Genomic DNA, 14,083 nt, shown 5'->3' with positions numbered 1-14,083 from the left:
TCGAGCTCATGTCGAGCTGTCCCTGAGCAAGACACTGAGCCCCAAATTGCTCCTGATGGGTGGTGGTTGAGCAGCTTGCATGGCTGCTTCCACCATCAGTGTGTGAATGTGTGTGAATGGGTGAATGTGATGAATAATGTAAAGTGCTTAGGGTAACATCCCGGGTACAGAAAAGTGCTTTATAAACACAGACGATTATTTACCATTTATTCCTGAACTCAGACACTTAAATAAAATCTGTTATATAATTAAAAACTAATAAAAACAGACCGTACCTCAATGTTCACATTTTTAAAAGAAAACTGAAAAAAAAATGCAATAATATCTGTAGACATTAATACAGGACATAGTGAGAAAGTTACTCCAGTTTAGAGTCTAAGAACTGAGTTAAAATAATAAAGGTAGTACAGTTTGATTTTGTTATAGTTACATACCACAGCTTTTAATATCAGCTTTTTAATTACACAGTTTGATTGTAAGAACAATGCAAATGGAAATATTTCCACAAGTTTTTTCTTAAAAATGACTGTATCTATGTTTGATCCATATTTTGAAATTGGACTGATGCTGATGGATAATTGAACATTTGTTACACGCCTAGGTATTAGTCTGGCAACAGAAAGTAATTTAGTGACACAAAGCTGTCATTTTGTCTATATATGCTGTTCAGGGGAACTTAATTGTGTCTTATAATAGACGAGCAAACACTTCAAGATATACCTATCTCTGGTGACTCAGAAATAAAAATAATCCCAAATTTGTCATAAAAAAATACTCTTGAGGTTAAAGTCATAAATTTCAAAGTCAAAGCCAACTTTATTTATCCCTACAGGGTAATTCAGTTTGACAGCCCTCAGTTCATACAACAATAACCACCTGTAAAACCGATCACTGAGAATATAAAAACATACAACAAACAAAGTGTCAGTGCAGCAGTGCTGTGCAACAGCTTGATCATGTATACCAGCAGCTGAAAATCTCAATGATAGAAGAATTTAAGAATCTGATTGCAGTAAAGATGGACTTTCCAGAGGACATAAGTTGAAACTCGAGTGCCAGATGATGACTAGGTTTATCAGAGATGCAACTGGCTTTCTTAAGTACCTGTTTTCTATATAAGGTTCCTGTCAGCCAGACACCTGTGATCTTCTAACACATTTTAACAATGTTGTTCAACCTGTCTTTGTCTCTAACAGACAAACTAACAGATAAAAGAAAAGGTGAAAAGACTCTCAATAAAAGTACAATAAAATACATAAAATCTTCTCAGAAATTTTAAAAGAGTTCAGCTTCCTCATCAGATGGATCCTCTGTTGACCCATTTTAACAGTTACCTCTGTGCTTTTCTCAAATTTTAGGATTTGAGTCAAACACAACTCCCAGGTACTTGTAAGAATTCACAATTTCCACCTCTTCCCTGTGAATGATGCTGGCTGTTTGATGGGCAGAGCTTCTTCTGAAATCAGTAATTGTTTCTTTTGTTTTTGTAACATTTAAGTCCAGATAATTACTGTCACACCACTGAAAAAATGTTGACAAAATACCCCCATGAGCCTCCTCTGTTCCATGAAACAATGTTAACAGGGAGGTGTCATCAGATGACTTCCTTTCTGGGACGCCCTACAGCTGTCTGTACAAAATAAAAAAGTAAGGGAGGGAGTACACAGCCCTGAGGGAATCCAGTATTAAAGATGATGTTAGTGGAAAAGTGCTCTTTCACAAAAAACATGTTGAATTCGTTCAGTTAAAAAATTTAAGATTAACGATAAGATCTGATCTGGAAGTTTTCAAATCAGAAGCAAGTCACTGGATTAAAATGTGCTAACAGCTAAAGAAAAATCAGCAAATAAAAGTCTAGTGTGGGACATGGGTTTCAAGATGCTTGTACACTCTGTCCAAAATAGTAGCATCATCCATACTTTACCTGCCTGTTAAGCAAACTTTGAAGGATCCAATTTGCAGGCAGTTAAAGAAACAATCTCATCATGAATCATCTTCTCAAAGTTTTTCATGATGTTAAGGCAACAGGCCTGAATTCATGCAGTTCTCTTCGTCTGCTAGTTTTAGGAACAGTCGGTATCTGGCCAAGAGAAGCACAGAAGAGAATACTTCACTAAGCTGGACTGCACAGCAACGTAAAGTGTGTCCACAAATTTCATCAGGACCTGCAGCTTTACATATGTTAACTCCCCTGAAGTAGTTCAAGACTTGGTCCTGAGTAATCATAAGCTTAGTCTGAAGACCAAGTAAGAAGAATGGAAACGTCTGTCCTTTCAAATAGAGTTAAACATGAATTGAAAGAATCTGCTAGGTTATTGTTCACACTATTTATCTTTACTTCTGTGTGCTGCAAAGTAGATTGATGGATGCCATGGATTTAATGCCTTTGTCACCCACACTATTGTTTTTCAATTTTGCTCTTATATCATAAATGTAACCTAACTGTAGTGTTTTGGCAAGAAACAGACGGCTTTACATTTCGAAGCTGGATGGAGGTGTCATTGCACCACAAACGCACAGGGAGTTCAAGATGTGCACATTAGTGTAGATGTCCACTAACATCCGTCTTTTAGTTTATCCATTGATTTGTCTTGTTGTCTTTCAGTCAGGACTTGGATGACACTACAGCACCGAAACTGCCCTCATCAAAAGCTTGAGTGACCTCCATGTAAACACAGATAATAGCAGTTTGGCTTCCACTGTCTGCGTTACGTTTGACACGGATGATCATAAACATCTTATTAGACTGACTGGAAAGTTAAGACTCTCCGGTCTGGTTGTGTATTTGTTTCAATCCTACTTGAAAGACAGGGACTCCTTTGTTGGAGAAGTGCTACAGTTTCCAATTGATATAAAGATAACTTCCAGAGTTCCTCAAGGCTCCATTCAGGGACCCTTATAGGTAGCTCCAACACATCCAGGTCCACGTACAGGCCCTCCAGAACTCCATAACAGTCATCAAGGCAGGGAGTTATGAATGTGCAAATAAGGGTTTAGAAAAAAGCATTAGAGAGTGATGGCTGAAGTCTGGAGATGGTTTTAAAGTGGAAAAAAGCTGATTTGGTGGTGGATTTGATGTATAACCCAAAGAAGAACGTGGAGTACAGGATGACACCCAGGCTGAGGACCTCAGAAGGTAGATGGACGTGGCAGTCTATCTCCAGGATGAGATCTCAGACCTACTGTTGAAGGGACTTGTGGGACCACAACCATGAGCTATGTTTTGTTGCTGTTTAATTTGAGGAGACTGACAACATCCAGGTTTTTAGTTCATATATGCATTTGACCAGAGGAAGTTGAAGAGGTGGGAGAATGGCAATATGTTGATGTATAGCTGAGTGTTATCGGCGTATGAATAGAAATGTAGACCATATTGGTGGATAATCTATCCAAGGGGCAGCAAGGAGATAACTAAGAGAAGGGGCCCTAGAACAGAGCCTTGTGGTACACCTTAATTGGCCAGAATTGAGAGTTCAAACAAACAATCTTTCTGTTGGAGAGATATTGAGATGAGGAGAAAGCTGGTCTGGTGATGCCAGACAGCAGCAGTATGGTCAAGGAGGATGAGAAAACTGTTGTGTCCAGAGTTAGCAGCAGTGAGGAGAGAGTTGATGGTTTTGATGAGGACAGTCTCTGAAAGCAGGAGTATATAGAGCTCTTGATGCATGCTCTTCTGTTTGAATGTTTTTTTTATTATCTACAGCACTTTGGGTTGCCTTATGTATGAAATTTGCTATATAAATAAATTTTATTTTTCCACCGATGCCAACGACATCCTACATTGTTTTGTAGCTCCAGATGCATAAAAGCTATCCTCCCATCCAAATCAATTTGTTGCTTTCTTTTGAAATAGACCACTTTACAAAACAATTTCTACCACGTTTTGGATGCTTGTGTTGCCGTGGTGATCTTCCTACTAAATCCATATACAGAATAAAATTTAATGAGGTCAGCCACTGAGGGATTAATACAAGCAAGTGGCAGCATCAGTAAGATTCATCCACGTGGTTTAGTAAAGAGAAACGGTAAAAGAAAATGCTCCAAGTCTACATTGAAAATTAGTTTAAAATCAATTTGATTTTATTCACTGTTTTATGTCTGCAATACCTCTAGTATGCAGCTGTAACCTTGGAGTATGGAGGTTATTTGATTATTTATTTCTCAGGTACAAAAATACTTAGCTTTAAACCTAATCAGGATAAACTCAGAAATTAGGCAGATTTAAATGAACTATTATTTACCCATCAGGCCACCGGACAGACAGTCTCAGCCTACTGACCCCTGATGGATTGTGATTGAAATCAAAGCTTTTTGTAAATATGATTAATTAGTCATAAATAAATCACAGAAAGCTTGCATTGTGCTGAATTATTCCTACAGGAATAATCACTACAATCGCAGTGCTTGTGGCAGTCGCTCGAGTCGGCAACACTCTGAGTGCCTCATGCATTCTAATTCTCCAGAATACATTAAAACTATCCTCTAGTTCTCCCACGGTGACAGTGAAAATTATACATTTTTATGAGAAGATCACAGGAGAAGCAGAGCAGAGAACACACAGAATTACAGCGTGATGAATTTTCACTCCACTCCAGATTAAAAGTTAATGGGAAGAGCTGAAGATGGGTTGTGACGAGGCCGCCTTTGCCTGCAGTTCTCCCCGACCACGGATGCTCCTCTGATTTTTTCCTCTTCAAAACTGTGATTCACAGATTATGACGGCTCCCTCCAGCGCTTCTTTGATCATCCGGAAGCAGAATCAGACCCTGACAGAGATAATCAGAGGCATTTTTCCAGGAACAACTGTCCACATGCAGCTACACGAAGAACCACTACACACATCAGCATCACACACTTTCTGCAGGTTAAAGCCTCCACATACAGCATCACTGGTTTACAACGTATGTGCTTTTGTGTCAGTGAAATAGATTTTAAATTTAGTATCTATTTTTCTAACCTTAGAAGAGTTTGTGAAATTTCCACTTTCATAGAAACACCCTGTTGAGCACAATTGTGTTTTTCTTTATAAGACGTAGTTTGATCAGTTGTTATGGACATGGATCATAACACACTCGTATAGAAATATACTTCATTGATTCATGTTCTGGGAGACACATTTTCAGTTTTCTTTTTCTTTCTAGGAACACAGTTTCATTCTAGATGTTGTTAAAGGAGTGATTATAGGGCAGGAGTTGAAGGGTCCATGTTGTTGATTTATAGCTGTAGTAGAATTTGGAATAAAAAAAAAGGAATTGTTCAGGTTCACATCTTTAAATGTAAATTCTATTAATCCAGTAATATGATTTATTTAAACATTAATCATGCAGCAGACAACAAAGTGAATATAGTGATATATTGTAGTTTTCTTACTCTTAATTAGAGATGTGACGTTCATGAACGAATCGATTCTTTTGAACGGCTCTTTTAAATGAACGATGGGAATCGATTCACAGCTGTGAGCCGTTCATTTGCGAGCCATTCTTTATATACACAAATTTTTGACATCAAATCAAATCAAACTTTATTTATAAAGCGCTTTCATGCCATAGGCAACACAAAGTTCTTTACATGATTAAAAACATAAGAATAAAAACACACAGTCACACGCACACACGTATACACACACACACGCCAAGCCCAATCCCCCCCCCCATCCAGCTAAGACTGACTGAATGAATAAATAAATAAATAAATAATTAAATAAGTAAATAAGAAGTAGCACAGTTGAGTCAAATGAAAATAAAATAAATAACATGTGACATCATAGAAGTCTGATGTCCAACACGCTCCATTCACGTGAAGCATCTATGGACAGAGAGTATTGTTTGGAAACAAATACTGTGAGTTCTATCCAAAACATTTACTAGAATTTGTACTGACTGCTCAGGTTTATCCTTTTTTATCTATATTTTTCCTATAATTTTTTACACTTGTATAGTAGATTTCATATAAGTACATATTTTCATTGTTTGTCATTCTTATATATTGTGAAATTTTGTAAGATATTGTGAGAACGAGCCAGTCTTTTGAATGGCTCTTTAAAAGGAATGGCTCCTCAAGATCCGGCTCCCTTCAAAGAGCCATAAATCCCATCTCTACTCTTAATGTCTGCCCTTACAGTCTTGCATGCATATTTAGTCATGCAAGTGTTTGTTGTAGCAAATTATACTACAGCTCTTCCCTCTCCGAGTAATGAACCTGGCTTCAGCGGTCGCTAAGGCAAAAACTCCGGAGAGGGAGGAATTTGGTGAGGCCATGGAGAATGACTTCTGAATGGCTTCGAAGAGACTCTGGTCCACCATCTGGTAGGTCTGGAGATGGAAGCAGTTCACCACCAACACTGTGTACAGTGGGGATGGGGTGCAGCTGACTCGGGATACTGTGGGTTGGTAGAGGGCATACTGTCTCTTTCCTCTACAGTTTTACCAACATGTCTTTCGATTAGGAAGCAGTCTGGGGACATAAAGATGGGCTGTCCTATCTCTGTCATGAAAACACGAGAAACACGACACAATTTTTGGGGAGCATGCCATGTAGTGCATGGAGATGCTTGTGTTTGGGGGGGGGGGCTTCTGGGCTTTTGGGGCCTTGCGCTTTGGCCGCCCTGGATTGCCAGTGCCCAGCGGGTCGGGTTGGCAGGTTCTGCTTGCTACGATGCTGGACAGGACAAGTATTTTATTTTTATTTTTTTTAAAGGGGATATATCATGAAAAATCCACTTTTTTAGCCTTTAAATACATGTTTTTGCGCACTATTTGTGTTTATCAGTGCAGAACATTTAAATACATTCTCTCCTGAGACTGTGTATATACCTTGATATTCTTTTTGGGTCATATTTTTCAGTCTGTTTAGTTTTCTCTGTTCTCTATTATGTTTTCTTATCTATTACGTCACAGTATTTACTGTGGGTCTGCTAAATAAGGTCATGGACTTTCCAATTTCCAATTCCAGTTTTGTGCATCCGTTATTTTTTTTTTTTTCAAAGTGATTCTGTAGTCCACGTTTAGTTATGCCGAAGTTACCAATAGACAAGTCAAATTGTGCAGTTGTTGGGTGTATCAACCCACACAATTCCTTACATCGCCCCCCGGCATCAGAACCTCTTCGAAGTGCCTGGTTGGATTTACTTTTTCATACCGACATCAGTGGGGAAAGTCTTTTTGTTTGCACGAAGCCCTTTAAGGACGAGTGCTTCAGCAAACTGCCAGTATTAAGATGGATGCAGAAAGAATCCGTCTAAATGAATCAGTTCCTTCTCTCTATGGAAACTACGGACACAGCAAAGTGGTTAGCTTCCAATAATGCTAAAATTACATCAAGTTTTATTTTAGACCTGCATTTTGTGTGTTGATATGATGTACCGGCCGTTGTTTTGATAGTATTAGCATTGTGCGTTATGCTTCTGTTTGCGCTGTGTGCTAACTTTTAACTTCCTACCTGAGGATATAACTGTACTGTGTGCTAACTTTTAGCTTCCTACCTGAGGATATAACTGTACTGTGTGCTAACTTTTAGCTTCCTACCTGAGGATATAACTGTACTGTGTGCTAACCTTTGGCTTCCTACCTGAGGATATAGCTGTACTGTGTGCTAACTTTTAGCTTCCTACCTGAGGATATAACTGTACTGTGTGCTAACTTTTAGCTTCCTACCTGAGGATATAGCTGTACTGTGTGCTAACTTTTAGCTTCCTACCTGAGGATATAACTGTACTGTGTGCTAACTTTTAGCTTCCTACCTGAGGATATAACTGTACTGTGTGCTAACTTTTAGCTTCCTACCTGAGGATATAACTGTACTGTGTGCTAACTTTTAGCTTCCTACCTGAGGATATAACTGTACTGTGTGCTAACTTTTAGCTTCCTACCTGAGGATATAACTGTACTGTGTGCTAACTTTTAGCTTCCTACCTGAGGATATAACTGTACTGTGTGCTAACCTTTGGCTTCCTACCTGAGGATATAACTGTGCTGTGTGCTAACTTTTAGCTTCCTACCTGAGGATATAACTGTACTGTGTGCTAACTTTTAGCTTCCTACCTGAGGATATAACTGTGCTGTGTGCTAACTTTTAGCTTCCTACCTGAGGATATAACTGTACTGTGTGCTAACTTTTAGCTTCCTACCTGAGGATATAACTGTACTGTGTGCTAACTTTTAGCTTCCTACCTGAGGATATAACTGTACTGTGTGCTTTGAATAAAATGATTTGGCTTCATTTTTTTGCCGTTTTGTGTAGTGGAACATATGATCCAAATGCATTCAGTGATGTTCTTGATGCTCACGTTAGCTAACTCCTTAACAATGTTGAGGCCTTGTTTATCTTATTCATATTGTGGTAGTGTGGAAAAAGTAGTGTTGGGGGTGGGGGGACAACAGCTGGTAGAGATGGCATGTGATGATAAAAAATACATAGAAGTGTATGGGGGACTTATGTTAAGTGAGGGACGAACAGAAAGGGAGAGAGGAGGACTCGGAAATGTAAGGCTGGACGGACACGTTTTCCGTTGTTGACATCTCTAGTAAATTTGCCAATAAAAAGTTTCTCTGCTGGTAGATAATCGTATCGCTGCTATCAAACTACAAATATGGCTGAATGGGGTGGAGTGGAACTCTGCGACCTGGAGGGAGGCGGGGTCATAGAATGTGACCTTTGATGGGAAGAGCTGAACTGACATCACTGCGCAGTGTAAACAATACGCTGGCACCATTTTCTGAGGCCACAGAGAAAAACTGACCATTGTAGTTCAATATAACATTTAAACAACTATAATGTTGAAAGTTAGAAGCAAAATTAATGTGTGCTACAGGAACAAGCTTCTGGAAAAGATCAATTGGATAAAATTATCCATATCGGACCCGAGACCCCAACGCCTTACTTCCTCTGACTTTTCCAGACATTTTTGTGCATCTGGTTTGCAGTTTTGAGCACCTTTACTGAGACTTAGTTTAGAAATTTGAGCCTTTGGAGGCTCATGTAACCCTCTATTTGTCAGTCTACCTGATCTAATTTGGCAAACATCCTTATAGTGCTTATTAGGAGAATTTGTCAGGCTTCATTCACAGACACAGTGATAACAAATAGCTCTAAAATAGCCCTCGTTCTGGCTGGGTAAGCTGGGTTCTATTCATTCATCGCATGATGTTTGAACTAGCCTTCCTAACCCCGTATTTCTACCAGGTACGTGTGTGCCGTGATATGGCTGCAACCTCTGTGGCACCTCAATCCACACCAGGAGCATGTCAGGTGTGGAGCGCACACGAGTGCAGTCCCTATAAGACAAGAAGCAAGGCTTGCTTCACAGTTTCTGTGAACTGGCTATGACTGGAAAGCAGACCAGACTGACACACTCTGAGCAGAATAAACCACCGACAAGCTGCCCAGTCAGACATCCCATCGGCTGAAGCAAACTCAGACAGCGGGAGGCAAAAAGGAAACAGCGGGGAAAAATGGAAAAAGACAAGAGGAATGAAATAATTCTACCATGCCCAAAAAGAAGGTGGATAAAAATACTGGGAAATATCAGATGGACAGGTGAAAAGACAGAATATTAAAACATAATTACATTAATTAAAAATGGTGGTAATTCCAAATGCATGAAAAGGTCATTTCACCTTCTGTTCATTTTTTTTTCCATTATGGTTGCTTTAGAAACGTAGAAATGTCAGAAAGTAGCAGAAAGCTTGAATAAATGTAAGAATGAACCATTTTAATGGCTAAAACAGTGCAGACAGCTTTCTATACCGGCTGCAATCAGCTGCCTCCTCTTACCCTGCGGTGGCTTTTACCTTAGCCACAGATTGTTAGACAGCTCATGAACATGACTGACAGCTGGAGCTGGAAAAACACCGAGAGGAAGAGAATGAGAGAAGGGAAAAAACTGCTTCTGGACTACACATTTACCAACATTGTTCTTCAGGAAAATTTTCTTTACCTGTTTTGATATCAAGAAGTATCACACAATTGTCTGGGTCTATTATGCCTTAATTCTTCTTCTTCTGAAACAGAGCATAAATCCAGCCAAAGACAGAGAGGTAACATGACAGACCAAGCTCAATGCTGCTGTGGAAAAACACAAATAGGTTACCTCAAAATGATAAAAGCATATATTTGCAGAAAATGCCTCTCCTGGGGTTAATCTGAAAAACCATGTCACAGAGAAAATGAACAGAAGTACAGTGTTGTATTTAGTAAAGAGTCATCCTACAACACAGGCTTTCATAGACCATCAATGATTCAATAATTTGTTACTTCTTCCTGATGTATATTTCAACCTTTTATAACAACCACATCTTTTTTTCTTTTTTTAAAAAAAGTCCCAACCTCTTCATTTCCAGTGTTATTTAGTTTTTTCTGCCTACATTCCTCAGAATAATCACATCTACGAAGCACCATTTAAACAGTAAAGACAATCTATCCTCACAAAAACACACCAACACCAACAAAAAGTGTCTGGAACTAAACCATGGATGGTGATAACTCTGCCTCTGAAGCTGACTGACGTCAGATTTAGGGTTAGCCCCCACATGATTACACCACCCCCTCCTCTCCACATTAATACAAGACAGGATGGATCCAGGCTTTTAATGTTGTCCTGTTAAGCTGCATAAAGTTCACAAATGATTGAAAGGTTAACTTTTTTTAACTAAACGCTGATAAAACCGAGGTCCTTGTCTCCATCTCCTTTTGCTCCCAGTGTAATAGAGAATTTGGAGTCTTTCTACTTAGTAGTGAAACCCAGTTTGTGTAAGCTTGGTGTCGCAGCATTTCAGTCCGAACAAACACGGTAATAATTTGGTTCCCTCTTGTTTTCATCAGCTCAGAAATCCTGCGAAGGTAAAGTCAGTTGTCACTTCAGGGGAGATGGAAATGATCATTCATGCTTGTTTCCTCCCGTCTGGATAATTGTAAATCTCTGTTTAGAAGTCTGAGGAGTTCATTTCAGAATCCAGTTTAAATTCTAGTTCTTACTTCCAGAGCCTTGTATAGTCAGTCTCCTGTTTCTATCACTCAGTGTTTACCTTGGCTGATCCGTGTGCTCTGTGGACCCTTGAAAAAAGCATCCTGAGACCAAATTATTTCCCTCTGCCATCTGAATGTTACAGCTCATCAGAGAATCTTCCAATCCTGTATTGTCCAATTTTGGTAATCCTGTGTGAAATGTAGCCTTATTTTCTCTTCTTCAGACCATGCACTGTAAACCTCAGTAGATAAGCAGTTTACAACCATGCCACGTTCAACGTCACCTCAATCCTCTTTCTTCCTCCTTCTGAGGAAGCAGTCTTCACCATGTCTACATGACTACATGCGTCGAATTGCTGCCATGTGATTGGCTGGTTAAATATTTGTTAACAAGCAGCTGAACATGCATAAATCTACTGCTGTTGTATTACAGTGAGAAACCTGGGAGTTATTTTGGACCAGTGTCTGTTATTTGACTCACATATAAGACAGGTAGGACCACCTACTTTCGCCTTCGTAATGTTCGTAATACATAAAATCAGGAGCATGCTGTCTGAGTGATGCACTCTGACCTGATTAAGTGGACGATGAGCATAGTGACAAATATTATAAAAAATCTGATGGCAGCAACGTCTCCATCCAGTCAGTTTATAATATGCTGAAGGACCAGCCCTTAATTTGGAGCAACAGGATTTGGAACCACAATTTATTTTTTAGATTATAAACGTGTATTTATGACTGCGGCTAACATGCTAACAGCTCTCTCCAACCTCCAGCCTCGTCTCTTGTGTCTCATAAAAATTTACTCAGTAATTTCAACAATTGCTTTCACTTTCCAGGAAACAAATGGCGACAAGTGAAGCACAGAAAAGTTATATTTACATATTTATTTCTATGGAGTTTAAATATACATCAGGCCTTAGAATTATCAGGAGCCTTCTGCCTTCAGGAAAACCATATTAAGGGCAGATGCTGGATGAAATGTGCTGAGAAGGTTGCTACAAAACACACAGACAAGATATTTAAGAGGCAGTGGACTTCATTTATCCTTCACACAACATTATATATGGTTGTGAGCGAAAATCCCAGTAGATCAGCAGTTTCTGAAATACCCAGGCTAACAACCATGCCACCCTCAAAGTCACTTAAATCCCCCTTTTTCCTCGTTCTGATGCTCAGTTTGAACTTCAGCCAGCCATCTTCACCATGTCTACATGATTAAAAGTGTTGATTTGCTGCCATGTGATTGGCTGATTAGTTATTAGTGTAAACAAGCAGTTTGTGAATGTAGACGACTTGTTTGTCTTAATAAATGAGTCCCATCATTTGCATTCCTGTGGTGTGTTAGTGTCACCAGAGTAGCCCTGAGTTTAAATCTAGCTTAATATTGCTCTTTATTTGCTCTCATTGCTGATGTGCAGTGACCCTTCAACAGTCCCATAAAACATTCATGCCCTGGTTGTGTGGGACACTGCAGCCCTTTGCACTTTCATTGCTATTTACAGAAAATATTAGAAGAAATTGCCCACAGCTTATAGTAACATCCAAGGTGATTTGAAACTACTTCAGTCTCAGGTTTTTGGACACTGCAAACTGAACTGCATGTAAATTTAGACATGATGTGTGTCTGAGTGTGACGACTAATGAGTGTTTACATCAAGAAATTCAGAGGACCCCTTCAAAGTTGTGATGATCCATCTTGGCGCTTGATAAAATAGACTTTGTTTGGTAAATCTTTAAAGGGATACTCCCCCATAAATAAAAAATGGGACGGTTTTTGATCTGGTTTCCTCTTGAACTGGAGCGCTTTCAACACATTAAAAACAGTGACAACAAAAGTTTTATTACAATGCAGTTAGCTGAGCATGGCATCACGACTGGAGGGAGAAACGGCTTCACTGATGTTTCCTGTCGTTTAAAGTCTGTTTGATTTGTACAAAAACTAGAAAACCGTCATGCTGAAAGCTATGGACCATCTGATCTCAATTCCAACTAAAACCACCATATTAACCTAAACGTTTCCCTTTTCCTTTCCTTTATGCTTTAACCCTTTAAAGCCCGAACCAGAATTTAATGGGGAAAAAAGTCTATTTTTTTTATCTATATTTGTTCCTTTAACAAAATATAAAAGAATACCATTTTTTTGTATATGTACCATGACCATGTGATATGTTAGTTTAAAAAGCTAGCCGATTCACAGTTTAAATGTGCTGTGTGATACATTAAAAGGAGGGAGCACACCTTGAGAGCTAATTCTCTGGCCCAGAAGTTGTTGCAAAATGATATGAAAGATTTTTGGAAAGAAATCAAGGGTATGAACACTAGTAAAATACCTTTGGCCTCTAGTATTGAAGGGGTTACTGGGGCTGCAAATGATGCTGAGCTTTGGAGAAAACAATGCAGTGATCTGTTTAACTGTGTTAAAATTGAGCTCTTTAGGATTGGTGTTACTTCCCATAACAAAGTGGTTATTAAGACTGATGAAGTCAGCTGTGTCGCCGAAGAACTAGCTCTAAGTAAATCATGTGGGCCTGATCAGATGCTTTATGTTTTTCTGGAATATTAATGCTCGGTACTTTGCTCTAAGTTGTCCGTCCAGCTGTTTCCCGTAATTAAAGATAAAACAGGTAAGACATCCAGTATTGAAAATTATAGGCCTATTGCTTTAGCCAGTGTATTATCTAAGGTGCTAGTAATGATTATTTAAGGAGTATATTAACACCACTGATGAACAGTTTGGTTTTAAAAGTAAACATGGCATAGACGTGTGCATTTACGCTCTAAAAGAGGCTGTAAATAGGTACAGAGGGCAGAATTCTACTATGTTTATGTGCTTCTTAGATGCCTCCAAAGCCTTTGATCATATCAATGATGGCAAATTGTTTACAAAATTACAATTACGAGGGGTCCCCTACACCTTGTTCAGGCTTTTCAGTTTTGGTACGTGCACCAAACAATGCAAGTTAGATGGAGTAAGACAACTTCGGAACCCTTTTTGGTAACTAAAGGTGAATTTATACTCACGCAGTGTCTGCGTTAGAGGGTGACACGGGAGTGGATTTTCACTCCTGTCCCATCCCACTCCCGTTTAGAATGGCTCCCGCTCCCACTTTTTTAAAAT

Source organism: Melanotaenia boesemani, chromosome 24, assembly GCF_017639745.1.
Source record: "Melanotaenia boesemani isolate fMelBoe1 chromosome 24, fMelBoe1.pri, whole genome shotgun sequence".
NCBI lineage: Eukaryota > Metazoa > Chordata > Actinopteri > Atheriniformes > Melanotaeniidae > Melanotaenia > Melanotaenia boesemani.
Note: the sequence above shows the minus strand (reverse complement) of the source record.